We start from the raw sequence: 14,359 nt of genomic DNA, 5'->3' as shown, positions 1-14,359 counted from the left end.
GTAGGAAAATGTCATAGGAAACACTTTCAACAACCGCCACGTTCCTTAATTGTTATAACAAGAAATATATCACAGCGCCATTGAAATGAAAAGGCAACAAATGAAAATGAAAAGCCTACGACACCGGGAGTTCCCAGGCGGTCCCCCATTCAAGTACTATCCCGGCCCGACGATGCTTAACTTCCGTGATCAGACGAGAACGGGTGTGTTCATCGTGGTATGGCCGTAGACATTAGTAGGGGCAAATACGTGCAATTTATTTTGACGTTGTGATCAAATTTTTTTATTTAATTTCTTTGAGTTACTGACCTCTGCGATTACTGCAAACGTCAGTAACTCGACCGTACAATTTCTGGTAGTGGGGGCCTGCGTCCGCGCTCGCCCCCTCCTTAAGTCAAAATGAATGATCTTAGAATAGTTGCGCGGCCAAATGTCGGTGGTGACTTAAACGCTAAGGTAAAACCTCGCTTGGCTGTTACGAAACGTGATTGCGATATAAGTCCTCGGAAGGCGGCGGAATTTTATTTTATTTGCCATTCCGTCAGGGTTATTGGATGATCGGCAATAGATCGAGTTTGTATGCATTTGAAAGCTCCTTTTTCTCGTACTATCACCTGAAAATGTCGTAGGAAAATGTCATAGGAAACACTTTCAACAACCGCCACGTTCCTTAATTGTTATAACAAGAAATATATCACAGCGCCATTGAAATGAAAAGGCAACAAATGAAAATGAAAAGCCTACGACACCGGGAGTTCCCAGGCGGTCCCCCATCCAAGTACTATCCCGGCACGACGATGCTTAACTTCCGTGATCAGACGAGAACGGGTGTGTTCATCGTGGTATGGCCGTAGACATTAGTAGGGGCAAATACGTGCAATTTATTTTGACGTTGTGATCAAATTTTTTTATTTAATTTCTTTGAGTTACTGACCTCTGCGATTACTGCAAACGTCAGTAACTCGACCGTACAATTTCTGGTAGTGGGGGCCTGCGTCCGCGCTCGCCCCCTCCTTAAGTCAAAATGAATGAGCTTAGAATAGTTGCGCGGCCGAATGTCGGTGGTGACTTAAACGCTAAGGTAAAACCTCGCTTGGCTGTTACGAAACGTGATTGCGATATAAGTCCTCGGAAGGCGGCGGAATTTTATTTTATTTACCATTCCGTCAGGGTTATTGGATGATCGGCAATAGATCGAGTTTGTATGCATTTGAAAGCTCTTTTTTCTCGTACTATCACCTGAAAATGTCGTAGGAAAATGTCATAGGAAACACTTTCAACAACCGCCACGTTCCTTAATTGTTATAACAAGAAATATATCACAGCGCCATTGAAATGAAAAGGCAACAAATGAAAATGAAAAGCCTACGACACCGGGAGTTCCCAGGCGGGTCCCCATCCAAGTACTATCCCGGCCCGACGATGCTTAACTTCCGTGATCAGACGAGAACGGGTGTGTTCATCGTGGTATGGCCGTAGACATTAGTAGGGGCAAATACGTGCAATTTATTTTGACGTTGTGATCAAATTTTTTTATTTAATTTCTTTGAGTTACTGACCTCTGCGATTACTGCAAACGTCAGTAACTCGACCGTACAATTTCTGGTAGTGGGGGCCTGCGTCCGCGCTTGCCCCCTCCTTAAGTCAAAATGAATGAGCTTAGAATAGTTGCGCGGCCAAATGTCGGTGGTGACTTAAACGCTAAGGTAAAACCTCGCTTGGCTGTTACGAAACGTGATTGCGATATAAGTCCTCGGAAGGCGGCGGAATTTTATTTTATTTGCCATTCCGTCAGGGTTATTGGATGATCGGCAATAGATCGAGTTTGTATGCATTTGAAAGCTCTTTTTTCTCGTACTATAACCTGAAAATGTCGTAGGAAAATGTCATAGGAAACACTTTCAACAACCGCCACGTTCCTTAATTGTTATAACAAGAAATATATCACAGCGCCATTGAAATGAAAAGGCAACAAATGAAAATGAAAAGCCTACGACACCGGGAGTTCCCAGGCGGTCCCCCATCCAAGTACTATCCCGGCCCGACGATGCTTAACTTCCGTGATCTGACGAGAACGGGTGTGTTCATCGTGGTATGGCCGTAGACATTAGTAGGGGCAAATACGTGCAATTTATTTTGACGTTGTGATCAAATTTTTTTATTTAATTTCTTTGAGATACTCACCTCTGCGATTACTGCAAACGTCAGTAACTCGACCGTACAATTTCTGGTAGTGGGGGCCTGCGTCCGCGCTCGCCCCCTCCTTAAGTCAAAATGAATGAGCTTAGAATAGTTGCGCGGCCAAATGTCGGTGGTGACTTAAACGCTAAGGTTAAACCTCGCTTGGCTGTTACGAAACGTGATTGCGATATAAGTCCTCGGAAGGCGGCGGAATTTTATTTTATTTGCCATTCCGTCAGGGTTATTGGATGATCGGCAATAGATCGAGTTTGTATGCATTTGAAAGCTCTTTTTTCTCGTACTATCACCTGAAAATGTCGTAGGAAAATGTCATAGGAAACACTTTCAACAACCGCCACGTTCCTTAATTGTTATGACAAGAAATATATCACAGCGCCATTGAAATGAAAAGGCAACAAATGAAAATGAAAAGCCTACGACACCGGGAGTTCCCAGGCGGTCCCCCATCCAAGTGCTATCCCGGCCCGACGATGCTTAACTTCCGTCATCAGACGAGAACTGGTGTGTTCATCGTGGTATGGCCATAGACATTAGTAGGGGCAAATACGTGCAATTTATTTTAACGTTGTGATCAAATTTTTTTATTTAATTTCTTTGAGTTACTGACCTCTGCGATTACTGCAAACGTCAGTAACTCGACCGTACAATTTCTGGTAGTGGGGGCCTGCGTGCGCGCTCGCCCCCTCCTTAAGTCAAAATGAATGAGCTTAGAATAGTTGCGCGGCCAAATGTCGGTGGTGACTTAAACGCTAAGGTAAAACCTCGCCTTGCTGTTACGAAACGTGATTGCGATATAGGTCCTCGGAAGGCGGCGGAATTTTATTTTATTTGCCATTCCGTCAGGGTTATTGGATGATCGGCAATAGATCGAGTTTGTATGCATTTGAAAGCTCTTTTTTCTCGTACTATCACCTGAAAATGTCGTAGGAAAATGTCATAGGAAACACTTTCAACAACCGCCACGTTCCTTAATTGTTATGACAAGAAATATATCACAGCGCCATTGAAATGAAAAGGCAACAAATGAAAATGAAAAGCCTACGACACCGGGAGTTCCCAGGCGGTCCCCCATCCAAGTGCTATCCCGGCCCGACGATGCTTAACTTCCGTCATCAGACGAGAACTGGTGTGTTCATCGTGGTATGGCCATAGACATTAGTAGGGGCAAATACGTGCAATTTATTTTAACGTTGTGATCAAATTTTTTTATTTAATTTCTTTGAGTTACTGACCTCTGCGATTACTGCAAACGTCAGTAACTCGACCGTACAATTTCTGGTAGTGGGGGCCTGCGTGCGCGCTCGCCCCCTCCTTAAGTCAAAATGAATGAGCTTAGAATAGTTGCGCGGCCAAATGTCGGTGGTGACTTAAACGCTAAGGTAAAACCTCGCCTTGCTGTTACGAAACGTGATTGCGATATAGGTCCTCGGAAGGCGGCGGAATTTTATTTTATTTGCCATTCCGTCAGGGTTATTGGATGATCGGCAATAGATCGAGTTTGTATGCATTTGAAAGCTCTTTTTTCTCGTACTATCACCTGAAAATGTCGTAGGAAAATGTCATAGGAAACACTTTCAACAACCGCCACGTTCCTTAATTGTTATAACAAGAAATATATCACAGCGCCATTGAAATGAAAAGGCAACAAATGAAAATGAAAAGCCTACGACACCGAGAGTTCCCAGGCGGTCCCCCATCCAAGTACTATCCCGGCCCGACGATGCTTAACTTCCCTGATCAGACGAGAACGGGTGTGTTCATCGTGGTATGGCCGTACACATTAGTAGGGGCAAATACGTGCAATTTATTTTGACGTTGTGATCAAATTTTTTTATTTAATTTCTTTGAGTTACTGATCTCTGCGATTACTGCAAACGTCAGTAACTCGACCGTACAATTTCTGGTAGTGGGGGCCTGCGTCCGCGCTCACCCCCTCCTTAAGTCAAAATGAATGAGCTTAGAATAGTTGCGCGGCCAAATGTCGGTGGTGACTTAGACGCTAAGGTAAAACCTCGCTTGGCTGTTACGAAACGTGATTGCGATATAAGTCCTCGGAAGGCGGCGGAATTTTATTTTATTTGCCATTCCGTCAGGGTTATTGGATGATCGGCAATAGATCGAGTTTGTATGCATTTGAAATCTCTTTTTTCTCGTACTATCACCTGAAAATGTCGTAGGAAAATGTCATAGGAAACACTTTCAACAACCGCCACGTTCCTTAATTGTTATAACAAGAAATATATCACAGCGCCATTGAAATGAAAAGGCAACAAATGAAAATGAAAAGCCTACGACACCGGGAGTTCCCAGGCGGTCCCCCATCCAAGTACTATCCCGGCCCGACGATGCTTAACTTCCGTGATCAGACGAGAACGGGTGTGTTCATCGTGGTATGGCCGTAGACATTAGTAGGGGCAAATACGTGCAATTTATTTTGACGTTGTGATCAAATATTTTTATTTAATTTCTTTGAGTTACTGACCTCTGCGATTACTGCAAACGTCAGTAACTTGACCGTACAATTTCTGGTAGTGGGGGCCTGCGTCCGCGCTCGCCCCCTCCTTAAGTCAAAATGAATGAGCTTAGAATAGTTGCGCGGCCAAATGTCGGTGGTGACTTAAACGCTAAGGTAAAACCTCGCTTGGCTGTTACGAAACGTGATTGCGATATAAGTCCTCGGAAGGCGGCGGAATTTTATTTTATTTGCCATTCCGTCAGGATTATTGGATGATCGGCATTAGATCGAGTTTGTATGCATTTGAAAGCTCTTTTTTCTCGTACTATCACCTGAAAATGTCGTAGGAAAATGTCATAGGAAACACTTTCAACAACCGCCACGTTCCTTAATTGTTATAACAAGAAATATATCACAGCGCCATTGAAATGAAAAGGCAACAAATGAAAATGAAAAGCCTACGACACGGGAGTTCCCAGGCGGTCCCCCATCCAAGTACTATCCCGGCCCGACGATGCTTAACTTCCGTGATCAGACGAGAACGGGTGTGTTCATCGTGGTATGGCCGTAGACATTAGTAGGGGTAAATACGTGCAATTTATTTTGACGTTTTGATCAAATTTTTTTATTTAATTTTTTTGAGTTACTGACCTCTGCGATTACTGCAAACGTCAGTAACTCGACCGTACAATTTCTGGTAGTGGGGGCCTGCGTCCGCGCTCGCCCCCTCCTTAAGTCAAAATGAATGAGCTTAGAATAGTTGCGCGGCCAAATGTCGGTACTGACTTAAACGCTAAGGTAAAACCTCGCTTGGCTGTTACGAAACGTGATTGCGATATAAGTCCTCGGAAGGCGGCGGAATTTTATTTTATTTGCCATTCCGTCAGGGTTATTGGATGATCGGCAATAGATCTAGTTTGTATGCATTTGAAAGCTCTTTTTTCTCGTACTATCACCTGAAAATGTCGTAGGAAAATGTCATAGGAAACACTTTCAACAACCGCCACGTTCCTTAATTGTTATAACAAGAAATATATCACAGCGCCATTGAAATGAAAAGGCAACAAATGAAAATGAAAAGCCTACGACACGGGAGTTCCCAGGCGGTCCCCCATCCAAGTACTATCCCGGCCCGACGATGCTTAACTTCCGTGATCAGACGAGAACGGGTGTGTTCATCGTGGTATGGCAGTAGACATTAGTAGGGGCAAATACGTGCAATTTATTTTGACGTTGTGATCAAATTTTTTTATTTAATTTCTTTGAGTTACTGACCTCTGCGATTACTGCAAACGTCAGTAACTCGACCGTACAATTTCTGGTAGTGGGGGCCTGCGTCCGCGCTCGCCCCCTCCTTAAGTCAAAATGAATGAGCTTAGAATAGTTGCGCGGCCAAATGTCGGTACTGACTTAAACGCTAAGGTAAAACCTCGCTTGGCTGTTACGAAACGTGATTGCGATATAAGTCCTCGGAAGGCGGCGGAATTTTATTTTATTTGCCATTCCGTCAGGGTTATTGGATGATCGGCAATAGATCTAGTTTGTATGCATTTGAAAGCTCTTTTTTCTCGTACTATCACCTGAAAATGTCGTAGGAAAATGTCATAGGAAACACTTTCAACAACCGCCACGTTCCTTAATTGTTATAACAAGAAATATATCACAGCGCCATTGAAATGAAAAGGCAACAAATGAAAATGAAAAGCCTACGACACGGGAGTTCCCAGGCGGTCCCCCATCCAAGTACTATCCCGGCCCGACGATGCTTAACTTCCGTGATCAGATGAGAACGGGTGTGTTCATCGTGGTATGGCAGTAGACATTAGTAGGGGCAAATACGTGCAATTTATTTTGACGTTGTGATCAAATTTTTTTATTTAATTTCTTTGAGTTACTGACCTCTGCGATTACTGCAAACGTCAGTAACTCGACCGTACAATTTCTGGTAGTGGGGGCCTGCGTCCGCGCTCGCCCCCTCCTTAAGTCAAAATGAATGAGCTTAGAATAGTTGCGCGGCCAAATGTCGGTGGTGACTTAAACGCTAAGGTAAAACCTCGCTTGGCTGTTACGAAACGTGATTGCGATATAAGTCCTCGGAAGGCGGCGGAATTTTATTTTATTTGCCATTCCGTCAGGGTTATTGGATGATCGGCAATAGATCGAGTTTGTATGCATTTGAAAGCTCTTTTTTCTCGTACTATCACCTGAAAATGTCGTAGGAAAATGTCATAGGAAACACTTTCAACAACCGCCACGTTCCTTAATTGTTATGACAAGAAATATATCACAGCGCCATTAAAATGAAAAGGCAACAAATGAAAATGAAAAGCCTACGACACCGGCAGTTCACAGGCGGTCCCCCATCCAAGTACTATCCCGGCCCGACGATGCTTAACTTCCGTGATCAGACGAGAACGGGTGTGTTCATCGTGGTATGGCCGTAGACGTTAGTAGGGGCAAATACGTGCAATTTATTTTGACGTTGTGATCAAATTTTTTTGATTAATTTCTTTGAGTTACTGACCTCTGCGATTACTGCAAACGTCAGTAACTCGACCGTACAATTTCTGGTAGTGGGGTCCTGCGTCCGCGCTCGCCCCCTCCTTAAGTCAAAATGAATGAGCTTAGAATAGTTGCGTGGCCAAATGTCGGTGGTGACTTAAACGCTAAGGTAAAACCTCGCTTGGCTGTTACGAAACGTGATTGCGATATAAGTCCTCGGAAGGCGGCGGAATTTTATTTTATTTGCCATTCCGTCAGGGTTATTGGATGATCGGCAATAGATCGAGTTTGTATGCATTTGAAAGCTCTTTTTTCTCATACTATCACCTGAAAATGTCGTAGGAAAATGTCATAGGAAACACTTTCAACAACCGCCACGTTCCTTAATTGTTATAACAAGAAATATATCACAGCGCCATTGAAATGAAAAGGCAACAAATGAAAATGAAAAGCCTACGACACCGGGAGTTCCCAGGCGGTCCCCCATCCAAGTACTTCCCGGCCCGACGATGCTTAACTTCCGTGATCAGACGAGAACGGGTGTGTTCATCGTGGTATGGCCGTAGACATTAGTAGGGGCAAATACGTGCAATTTATTTTGACGTTGTGATCAAATTTTTTTATTTAATTTCTTTGAGTTACTGACCTCTGCGATTACTGCAAACGTCAGTAACTCGACCGTACAATTTCTGGTAGTGGGGGCCTGCGTCCGCGCTCGCCCCCTCCTTAAGTCAAAATGAATGAGCTTAGAATAGTTGCGCGGCCGAATGTCGGTGGTGACTTAAACGCTAAGGTAAAACCTCGCTTGGCAGTTACGAAACATGATTGCGATATAAGTCCTCGGAAGGCGGCGGAATTTTATTTTATTTGCCATTCCGTCAGGGTTATTGGATGATCGGCAATAGATCGAGTTTGTATGCATTTGAAAGCTCTTTTTTCTCGTACTATCACCTGAAAATGTCGTAGGAAAATGTCATAGGAAACACTTTCAACAACCGCCACGTTCCTTAATTGTTATAACAAGAAATATATCACAGCGCCATTGAAATGAAAAGGCAACAAATGAAAATGAAAAGCCTACGACACCGGGAGTTCCCAGGCGGTTCCCCATCCAAGTACTATCCCGGCCCGACGATGCTTAACTTCCGTGATCAGACGAGAACGGGTGTGTTCATCGTGGTATGGCCGTAGACATTAGTAGGGGCAAATACGTGCAATTTATTTTGACGTTGTGATCAAATTTTTTTATTTAATTTCTTAGAGTTACTGACCTCTGCGATTACTGCAAAAGTCAGTAACTCGACCGTACAATTTCTGGTAGTGGGGGCCTGCGTCCGCGCTCGCCCCCTCCTTAAGTCAAAATGAATGAGCTTAGAATAGTTGCGCGGCCAAATGTCGGTGGTGACTTAAACGCTAAGGTAAAACCTCGCTTGGCTGTTACGAAACGTGATTGCGATATAAGTCCTCGGAAGGCGGCGGAATTTTATTTTATTTGCCATTCCGTCAGGGTTATTGGATGATCGGCAATAGATCGAGTTTGTATGCATTTGAAAGCTCTTTTTTCTCGTACTATAACCTGAAAATGTCGTAGGAAAATATCATAGGAAACACTTTCAACAACCGCCACGTTCCTTAATTGTTATAACAAGAAATATATCACAGCGCCATTGAAATGAAAAGGCAACAAATGAAAATGAAAAGCCTACGACACCGGGAGTTCCCAGGCGGTCCCCCATCCAAGTACTTCCCGGCCCGACGATGCTTAACTTCCGTGATCAGACGAGAACGGGTGTGCTCATCGTGGTATGGCCGTAGACATTAGTAGGGGCAAATACGTGCAATTTATTTTGACGTTGTGATCAAATTTTTTTATTTAATTTCTTTGAGTTACTGACCTCTGCGATTACTGCAAACGTCAGTAACTCGACCGTACAATTTCTGGTAGTGGGGGCCTGCGTCCGCGCTCGCCCCCTCCTTAAGTCAAAATGAATGAGCTTAGAATAGTTGCGCGGCCGAATGTCGGTGGTGACTTAAACGCTAAGGTAAAACCTCGCTTGGCTGTTACGAAACGTGATTGCGATATAAGTCCTCGGAAGGCGGCGGAATTTTATTTTATTTGCCATTCCGTCAGGGTTATTGGATGATCGGCAATAGATCGAGTTTGTATGCATTTGAAAGCTCTTTTTTCTCGTACTATCACCTGAAAATGTCGTAGGAAAATGTCATAGGAAACACTTTCAACAACCGCCACGTTCCTTAATTGTTATAACAAGAAATATATCACAGCGCCATTGAAATGAAAAGGCAACAAATGAAAATGAAAAGCCTACGACACCGGGAGTTCCCAGGCGGTTCCCCATCCAAGTACTATCCCGGCCCGACGATGCTTAACTTCCGTGATCAGACGAGAACGGGTGTGTTCATCGTGGTATGGCCGTAGACATTAGTAGGGGCAAATACGTGCAATTTATTTTGACGTTGTGATCAAATTTTTTTATTTAATTTCTTAGAGTTACTGACCTCTGCGATTACTGCAAAAGTCAGTAACTCGACCGTACAAATTCTGGTAGTGGGGGCCTGCGTCCGCGCTCGCCCCCTCCTTAAGTCAAAATGAATGAGCTTAGAATAGTTGCGCGGCCAAATGTCGGTGGTGACTTAAACGCTAAGGTAAAACCTCGCTTGGCTGTTACGAAACGTGATTGCGATATAAGTCCTCGGAAGGCGGCGGAATTTTATTTTATTTGCCATTCCGTCAGGGTTATTGGATGATCGGCAATAGATCGAGTTTGTATGCATTTGAAAGCTCTTTTTTCTCGTACTATAACCTGAAAATGTCGTAGGAAAATGTCATAGGAAACACTTTCAACAACCGCCACGTTCCTTAATTGTTATAACAAGAAATATATCACAGCGCCATTGAAATGAAAAGGCAACAAATGAAAATGAAAAGCCTACGACACCGGGAGTTCCCAGGCGGTCCCCCATCCAAGTACTTCCCGGCCCGACGATGCTTAACTTCCGTGATCAGACGAGAACGGGTGTGTTCATCGTGGTATGGCCGTAGACATTAGTAGGGGCAAATACGTGCAATTTATTTTGACGTTGTGATCAAATTTTTTTATTTAATTTCTTTGAGTTACTGACCTCTGCGATTACTGCAAACGTCAGTAACTCGACCGTACAATTTCTGGTAGTGGGGGCCTGCGTCCGCGCTCGCCCCCTCCTTAAGTCAAAATGAATGAGCTTAGAATAGTTGCGCGGCCAAATGTCGGTGGTGACTTAATCGCTAAGGTAAAACCTCGCTTGGCTGTTACGAAACGTGATTGCGATATAAGTCCTCGAAAGGCGGCGGAATTTTATTTTATTTGCCATTCCGTCAGGGTTATTGGATGATCGGCAATAGATCGAGTTTGTATGCATTTGAAAGCACTTTTTTCTCGTACTATCACCTGAAAATGTCGTAGGAAAATGTCATAGGAAACACTTTCAACAACCGCCACGTTCCTTAATTGTTATAACAAGAAATATATCACAGCGCCATTGAAATGAAAAGGCAACAAATGAAAATGAAAAGCCTACGACACCGGGAGTTCCCAGGCGGTCCCCCATCCAAGTACTATGCCGGCCCGACGATGCTTAACTTCCGTGATCAGACGAGAACGGGTGTGTTCATCGTGGTATGGCCGTAGACATTAGTAGGGGCAAATACGTGCAATTTATTTTGACGTTGTGATCAAATTTTTTTATTTAATTTCTTTGAGTTACTGACCTCTGCGATTACTGCAAACGTCAGTAACTCGACCGTACAATTTCTGGTAGTGGGGGCCTGCGTCCGCGCTCGCCCCCTCCTTAAGTCAAAATGAATAAGCTTAGAATAGTTGCGCGGCCAAATGTCGGTGGTGACTTAAACGCTAAGGTAAAACCTCGCTTGGCTGTTACGAAACGTGATTGCGATATAAGTCCTCGGAAGGCGGCGGAATTTTATTTTATTTGCCATTCCGTCAGGGTTATTGGATGATCGGCAATAGATCGAGTTTGTATGCATTTGAAAGCTCTTTTTTCTCGTACTATCACCTGAAAATGTCGTAGGAAAATGTCATAGGAAACACTTTCAACAACCGCCACGTTCCTTAATTGTTATAACAAGAAATATATCACAGCGCCATTGAAATGAAAAGGCAACAAATGAAAATGAAAAGCCTACGACACCGGGAGTTCCCAGGCGGTCCCCCATCCAAGTACTATCCCGGCCCGCCGATGCTTAACTTCCGTAATCAGACGAGAACGGGTGTGTTCATCGTGGTATGGCCGTAGACATTAGTAGGGGCAAATACGTGCAATTTATTTTGACGTTGTGATCAAATATTTTTATTTAATTTCTTTGAGTTACTGACCTCTGCGATTACTGCAAACGTCAGTAACTTGACCGTACAATTTCTGGTAGTGGGGGCCTGCGTCCGCGCTCGCCCCCTCCTTAAGTCAAAATGAATGAGCTTAGAATAGTTGCGCGGCCAAATGTCGGTGGTGACTTAAACGCTAAGGTAAAACCTCGCTTGGCTGTTACGAAACGTGATTGCGATATAAGTCCTCGGAAGGCGGCGGAATTTTATTTTATTTGCCATTCCGTCAGGGTTATTGGATGATCGGCAATAGATCTAGTTTGTATGCATTTGAAAGCTCTTTTTTCTCGTACTATCACCTGAAAATGTCGTAGGAAAATCTCATAGGAAACACTTTCAACAACCGCCACGTTCCTTAACTGTTATAACAAGAAATATATCACAGCGCCATTGAAATGAAAAACAACAAATGAAAATGAAAAGCCTACGACACGGGAGTTCCCAGGCGGTCCCCCATCCAAGTACTATCCCGGCCCGACGATGCTTAACTTCCGTGATCAGACGAGAACGGGTGTGTTCATCGTGGTATGGCCGTAGACATTAGTAGGGGCAAATACGTGCAATTTATTTTGACGTTGTGATCAAATTTTTTTATTTAATTTCTTTGAGTTACTGACCTCTGCGATTACTGCAAACGTCAGTAACTCGACCGTACAATTTCTGGTAGTGGGGGCCTGCGTCCGCGCTCGCCCCCTCCTTAAGTCAAAATGAATGAGCTTAGAATAGTTGCGCGGCCAAATGTCGGTGGTGACTTAAACGCTAAGGTAAAACCTCGCTTGGCTGTTACGAAACGTGATTGCGATATAAGTCCTCGGAAGGCGGCGGAATTTTATTTTATTTGCCATTCCGTCAGGGTTATTGGATGATCGGCAATAGATCGAGTTTGTATGCATTTGAAAGCTCTTTTTTCTCGTTCTATCACCTGAAAATGTCGTAGGAAAATGTCATAGGAAACACTTTCAACAACCGCCACGTTCCTTAATTGTTATGACAAGAAATATATCACAGCGCCATTGAAATGAAAAGGCAACAAATGAAAATGAAAAGCCTACGACACCGGCAGTTCACAGGCGGTCCCCCATCCAAGTACTATCCCGGCCCGACGATGCTTAACTTCCGTGATCAGACGAGAGCGGGTGTGTTCATCGTGGTATGGCCGTAGACATTAGTAGGGGCAAATACGTGCAATTTATTTTGACGTTGTGATCAAATTTTTTTATTTAATTGCTTTGAGTTACTGACCTCTGCGATTACTGCAAACGTCAGTAACTCGACCGTACAATTTCTGGTAGTGGGGGCCTGCGTCCGCGCTCGCCCCCTCCTTAAGTCAAAATGAATGAGCTTAGAATAGTTGCGCGGCCAAATGTCGGTGGTGACTTAAACGCTAAGGTAAAACCTCACTTGGCTGTTACGAAACGTGATTGCGATATAAGTCCTCGGAAGGCGGCGGAATTTTATTTTATTTGCCATTCCGTCAGGGTTATTGGATGATCGGCAATAGATCGAGTTTGTATGCATTTGAAAGCACTTTTTTCTCGTACTATCACCTGAAAATGTCGTAGGAAAATGTCATAGGAAACACTTTCAACAACCGCCACGTTCCTTAATTGTTATAACAAGAAATATATCACAGCGCCATTGAAATGAAAAGGCAACAAATGAAAATGAAAAGCCTACGACACCGGGAGTTCCCAGGCGGTCCCCCATCCAAGTACTATGCCGGCCCGACGATGCTTAACTTCCGTGATCAGACGAGAACGGGTGTGTTCATCGTGGTATGGCCGTAGACATTAGTAGGGGCAAATACGTGCAATTTATTTTGACGTTGTGATCAAATTTTTTTATTTAATTTCTTTGAGTTACTGACCTCTGCGATTACTGCAAACGTCAGTAACTCGACCGTACAATTTCTGGTAGTGGGGGCCTGCGTCCGCGCTCGCCCCCTCCTTAAGTCAAAATGAATGAGCTTAGAATAGTTGCGCGGCCAAATGTCGGTGGTGACTTAAACGCTAAGGTAAAACCTCGCTTGGCTGTTACGAAACGTGATTGCGATATAAGTCCTCGGAAGGCGGCGGAATTTTATTTTATTTGCCATTCCGTCAGGGTTATTGGATGATCGGCAATAGATCGAATTTGTATGCATTTGAAAGCTCTTTTTTCTCGTACTATCACCTGAAAATGTCGTAGGAAAATGTCATAGGAAACACTTTCAACAACCGCCACGTTCCTTAATTGTTATAACAAGAAATATATCACAGCGCCATTGAAATGAAAAGGCAACAAATGAAAATGAAAAGCCTACGACACTGGGAGTTCCCAGGCGGTCCCCCATCCAAGTACTATCCCGGCCCGACGATGCTTAACTTCCGTGATCAGACGAGAACAGGTGTGTTCATCGTGGTATGGCCGTAGACATTAGTAGGGGCAAATACGTGCAATTTATTTTGACGTTGTGATCAAATTTTTTTATTTAATTTCTTAGAGTTACTGACCTCTGCGATTACTGCAAAAGTCAGTAACTCGACCGTACAATTTCTGGTAGTGGGGGCCTGCGTCCGCGCTCGCCCCCTCCTTAAGTCAAAATGAATGAGCTTAGAATAGTTGCGCGGCCAAATGTCGGTGGTGACTTAAACGCTAAGGTAAAACCTCGCTTGGCTGTTACAAAACGTGATTGCGATATAAGTCCTCGGAAGGCGGCGGAATTTTATTTTATTTGCCATTCCGTCAGGGTTATTGGATGATCGGCAATAGATCGAGTTTGTATGCATTTGAAAGCTCTTTTTTCTCGTACTATCACCTG

General features: G+C 43.9%; 21 non-coding genes and 2 pseudogenes across 21 annotated transcripts; all 23 read right to left on the bottom strand.

Annotated features, from left to right (window-relative positions):
- Positions 1 to 112: 112 nt before the first annotated feature.
- LOC130658828 (5S ribosomal RNA) lies at positions 113 to 231 on the bottom strand. Its single transcript, XR_008986041.1, has one exon. It is a non-coding gene; the product is annotated as a 5S ribosomal RNA (ribosomal RNA).
- A 506-nt stretch (positions 232 to 737) lies between these two features.
- On the bottom strand, positions 738 to 856 carry LOC130659155 (5S ribosomal RNA). Its single transcript, XR_008986367.1, has one exon. It is a non-coding gene; the product is annotated as a 5S ribosomal RNA (ribosomal RNA).
- A 506-nt stretch (positions 857 to 1,362) lies between these two features.
- On the bottom strand, positions 1,363 to 1,481 carry LOC130659098 (5S ribosomal RNA). The gene has a single exon (XR_008986309.1). It is a non-coding gene; the product is annotated as a 5S ribosomal RNA (ribosomal RNA).
- Positions 1,482 to 1,987: 506 nt separating this feature from the next.
- Positions 1,988 to 2,106, bottom strand: LOC130660810 (5S ribosomal RNA). The gene has a single exon (XR_008988006.1). It is a non-coding gene; the product is annotated as a 5S ribosomal RNA (ribosomal RNA).
- Positions 2,107 to 2,612: 506 nt separating this feature from the next.
- LOC130659432 (5S ribosomal RNA) lies at positions 2,613 to 2,731 on the bottom strand (annotated as a pseudogene).
- A 506-nt stretch (positions 2,732 to 3,237) lies between these two features.
- Positions 3,238 to 3,356, bottom strand: LOC130659431 (5S ribosomal RNA; annotated as a pseudogene).
- A 506-nt stretch (positions 3,357 to 3,862) lies between these two features.
- On the bottom strand, positions 3,863 to 3,981 carry LOC130659421 (5S ribosomal RNA). The gene has a single exon (XR_008986633.1). It is a non-coding gene; the product is annotated as a 5S ribosomal RNA (ribosomal RNA).
- A 506-nt stretch (positions 3,982 to 4,487) lies between these two features.
- LOC130658577 (5S ribosomal RNA) lies at positions 4,488 to 4,606 on the bottom strand. Its single transcript, XR_008985790.1, has one exon. It is a non-coding gene; the product is annotated as a 5S ribosomal RNA (ribosomal RNA).
- Positions 4,607 to 5,112: 506 nt separating this feature from the next.
- LOC130659280 (5S ribosomal RNA) lies at positions 5,113 to 5,230 on the bottom strand. The gene has a single exon (XR_008986492.1). It is a non-coding gene; the product is annotated as a 5S ribosomal RNA (ribosomal RNA).
- Positions 5,231 to 5,736: 506 nt separating this feature from the next.
- Positions 5,737 to 5,854, bottom strand: LOC130659412 (5S ribosomal RNA). Its single transcript, XR_008986624.1, has one exon. It is a non-coding gene; the product is annotated as a 5S ribosomal RNA (ribosomal RNA).
- Positions 5,855 to 6,360: 506 nt separating this feature from the next.
- Positions 6,361 to 6,478, bottom strand: LOC130659403 (5S ribosomal RNA). Its single transcript, XR_008986614.1, has one exon. It is a non-coding gene; the product is annotated as a 5S ribosomal RNA (ribosomal RNA).
- A 506-nt stretch (positions 6,479 to 6,984) lies between these two features.
- LOC130659164 (5S ribosomal RNA) lies at positions 6,985 to 7,103 on the bottom strand. The gene has a single exon (XR_008986375.1). It is a non-coding gene; the product is annotated as a 5S ribosomal RNA (ribosomal RNA).
- Positions 7,104 to 7,609: 506 nt separating this feature from the next.
- Positions 7,610 to 7,727, bottom strand: LOC130659071 (5S ribosomal RNA). Its single transcript, XR_008986283.1, has one exon. It is a non-coding gene; the product is annotated as a 5S ribosomal RNA (ribosomal RNA).
- Positions 7,728 to 8,233: 506 nt separating this feature from the next.
- On the bottom strand, positions 8,234 to 8,352 carry LOC130658847 (5S ribosomal RNA). Its single transcript, XR_008986060.1, has one exon. It is a non-coding gene; the product is annotated as a 5S ribosomal RNA (ribosomal RNA).
- Positions 8,353 to 8,858: 506 nt separating this feature from the next.
- On the bottom strand, positions 8,859 to 8,976 carry LOC130659232 (5S ribosomal RNA). Its single transcript, XR_008986444.1, has one exon. It is a non-coding gene; the product is annotated as a 5S ribosomal RNA (ribosomal RNA).
- A 506-nt stretch (positions 8,977 to 9,482) lies between these two features.
- Positions 9,483 to 9,601, bottom strand: LOC130658846 (5S ribosomal RNA). The gene has a single exon (XR_008986059.1). It is a non-coding gene; the product is annotated as a 5S ribosomal RNA (ribosomal RNA).
- A 506-nt stretch (positions 9,602 to 10,107) lies between these two features.
- LOC130659070 (5S ribosomal RNA) lies at positions 10,108 to 10,225 on the bottom strand. The gene has a single exon (XR_008986282.1). It is a non-coding gene; the product is annotated as a 5S ribosomal RNA (ribosomal RNA).
- A 506-nt stretch (positions 10,226 to 10,731) lies between these two features.
- LOC130658992 (5S ribosomal RNA) lies at positions 10,732 to 10,850 on the bottom strand. The gene has a single exon (XR_008986204.1). It is a non-coding gene; the product is annotated as a 5S ribosomal RNA (ribosomal RNA).
- Positions 10,851 to 11,356: 506 nt separating this feature from the next.
- Positions 11,357 to 11,475, bottom strand: LOC130659177 (5S ribosomal RNA). Its single transcript, XR_008986389.1, has one exon. It is a non-coding gene; the product is annotated as a 5S ribosomal RNA (ribosomal RNA).
- A 505-nt stretch (positions 11,476 to 11,980) lies between these two features.
- LOC130659279 (5S ribosomal RNA) lies at positions 11,981 to 12,098 on the bottom strand. The gene has a single exon (XR_008986491.1). It is a non-coding gene; the product is annotated as a 5S ribosomal RNA (ribosomal RNA).
- A 506-nt stretch (positions 12,099 to 12,604) lies between these two features.
- LOC130659378 (5S ribosomal RNA) lies at positions 12,605 to 12,723 on the bottom strand. The gene has a single exon (XR_008986590.1). It is a non-coding gene; the product is annotated as a 5S ribosomal RNA (ribosomal RNA).
- A 506-nt stretch (positions 12,724 to 13,229) lies between these two features.
- LOC130658991 (5S ribosomal RNA) lies at positions 13,230 to 13,348 on the bottom strand. The gene has a single exon (XR_008986203.1). It is a non-coding gene; the product is annotated as a 5S ribosomal RNA (ribosomal RNA).
- Positions 13,349 to 13,854: 506 nt separating this feature from the next.
- On the bottom strand, positions 13,855 to 13,973 carry LOC130659244 (5S ribosomal RNA). The gene has a single exon (XR_008986456.1). It is a non-coding gene; the product is annotated as a 5S ribosomal RNA (ribosomal RNA).
- Positions 13,974 to 14,359: the final 386 nt, after the last annotated feature.

The sequence above is a fragment of the Hydractinia symbiolongicarpus genome, chromosome 9, assembly GCF_029227915.1.
Source record: "Hydractinia symbiolongicarpus strain clone_291-10 chromosome 9, HSymV2.1, whole genome shotgun sequence".
In the NCBI taxonomy this organism is placed as follows: domain Eukaryota; kingdom Metazoa; phylum Cnidaria; class Hydrozoa; order Anthoathecata; family Hydractiniidae; genus Hydractinia; species Hydractinia symbiolongicarpus.
This window is presented reverse-complemented; position numbering and strand designations above follow the sequence as displayed.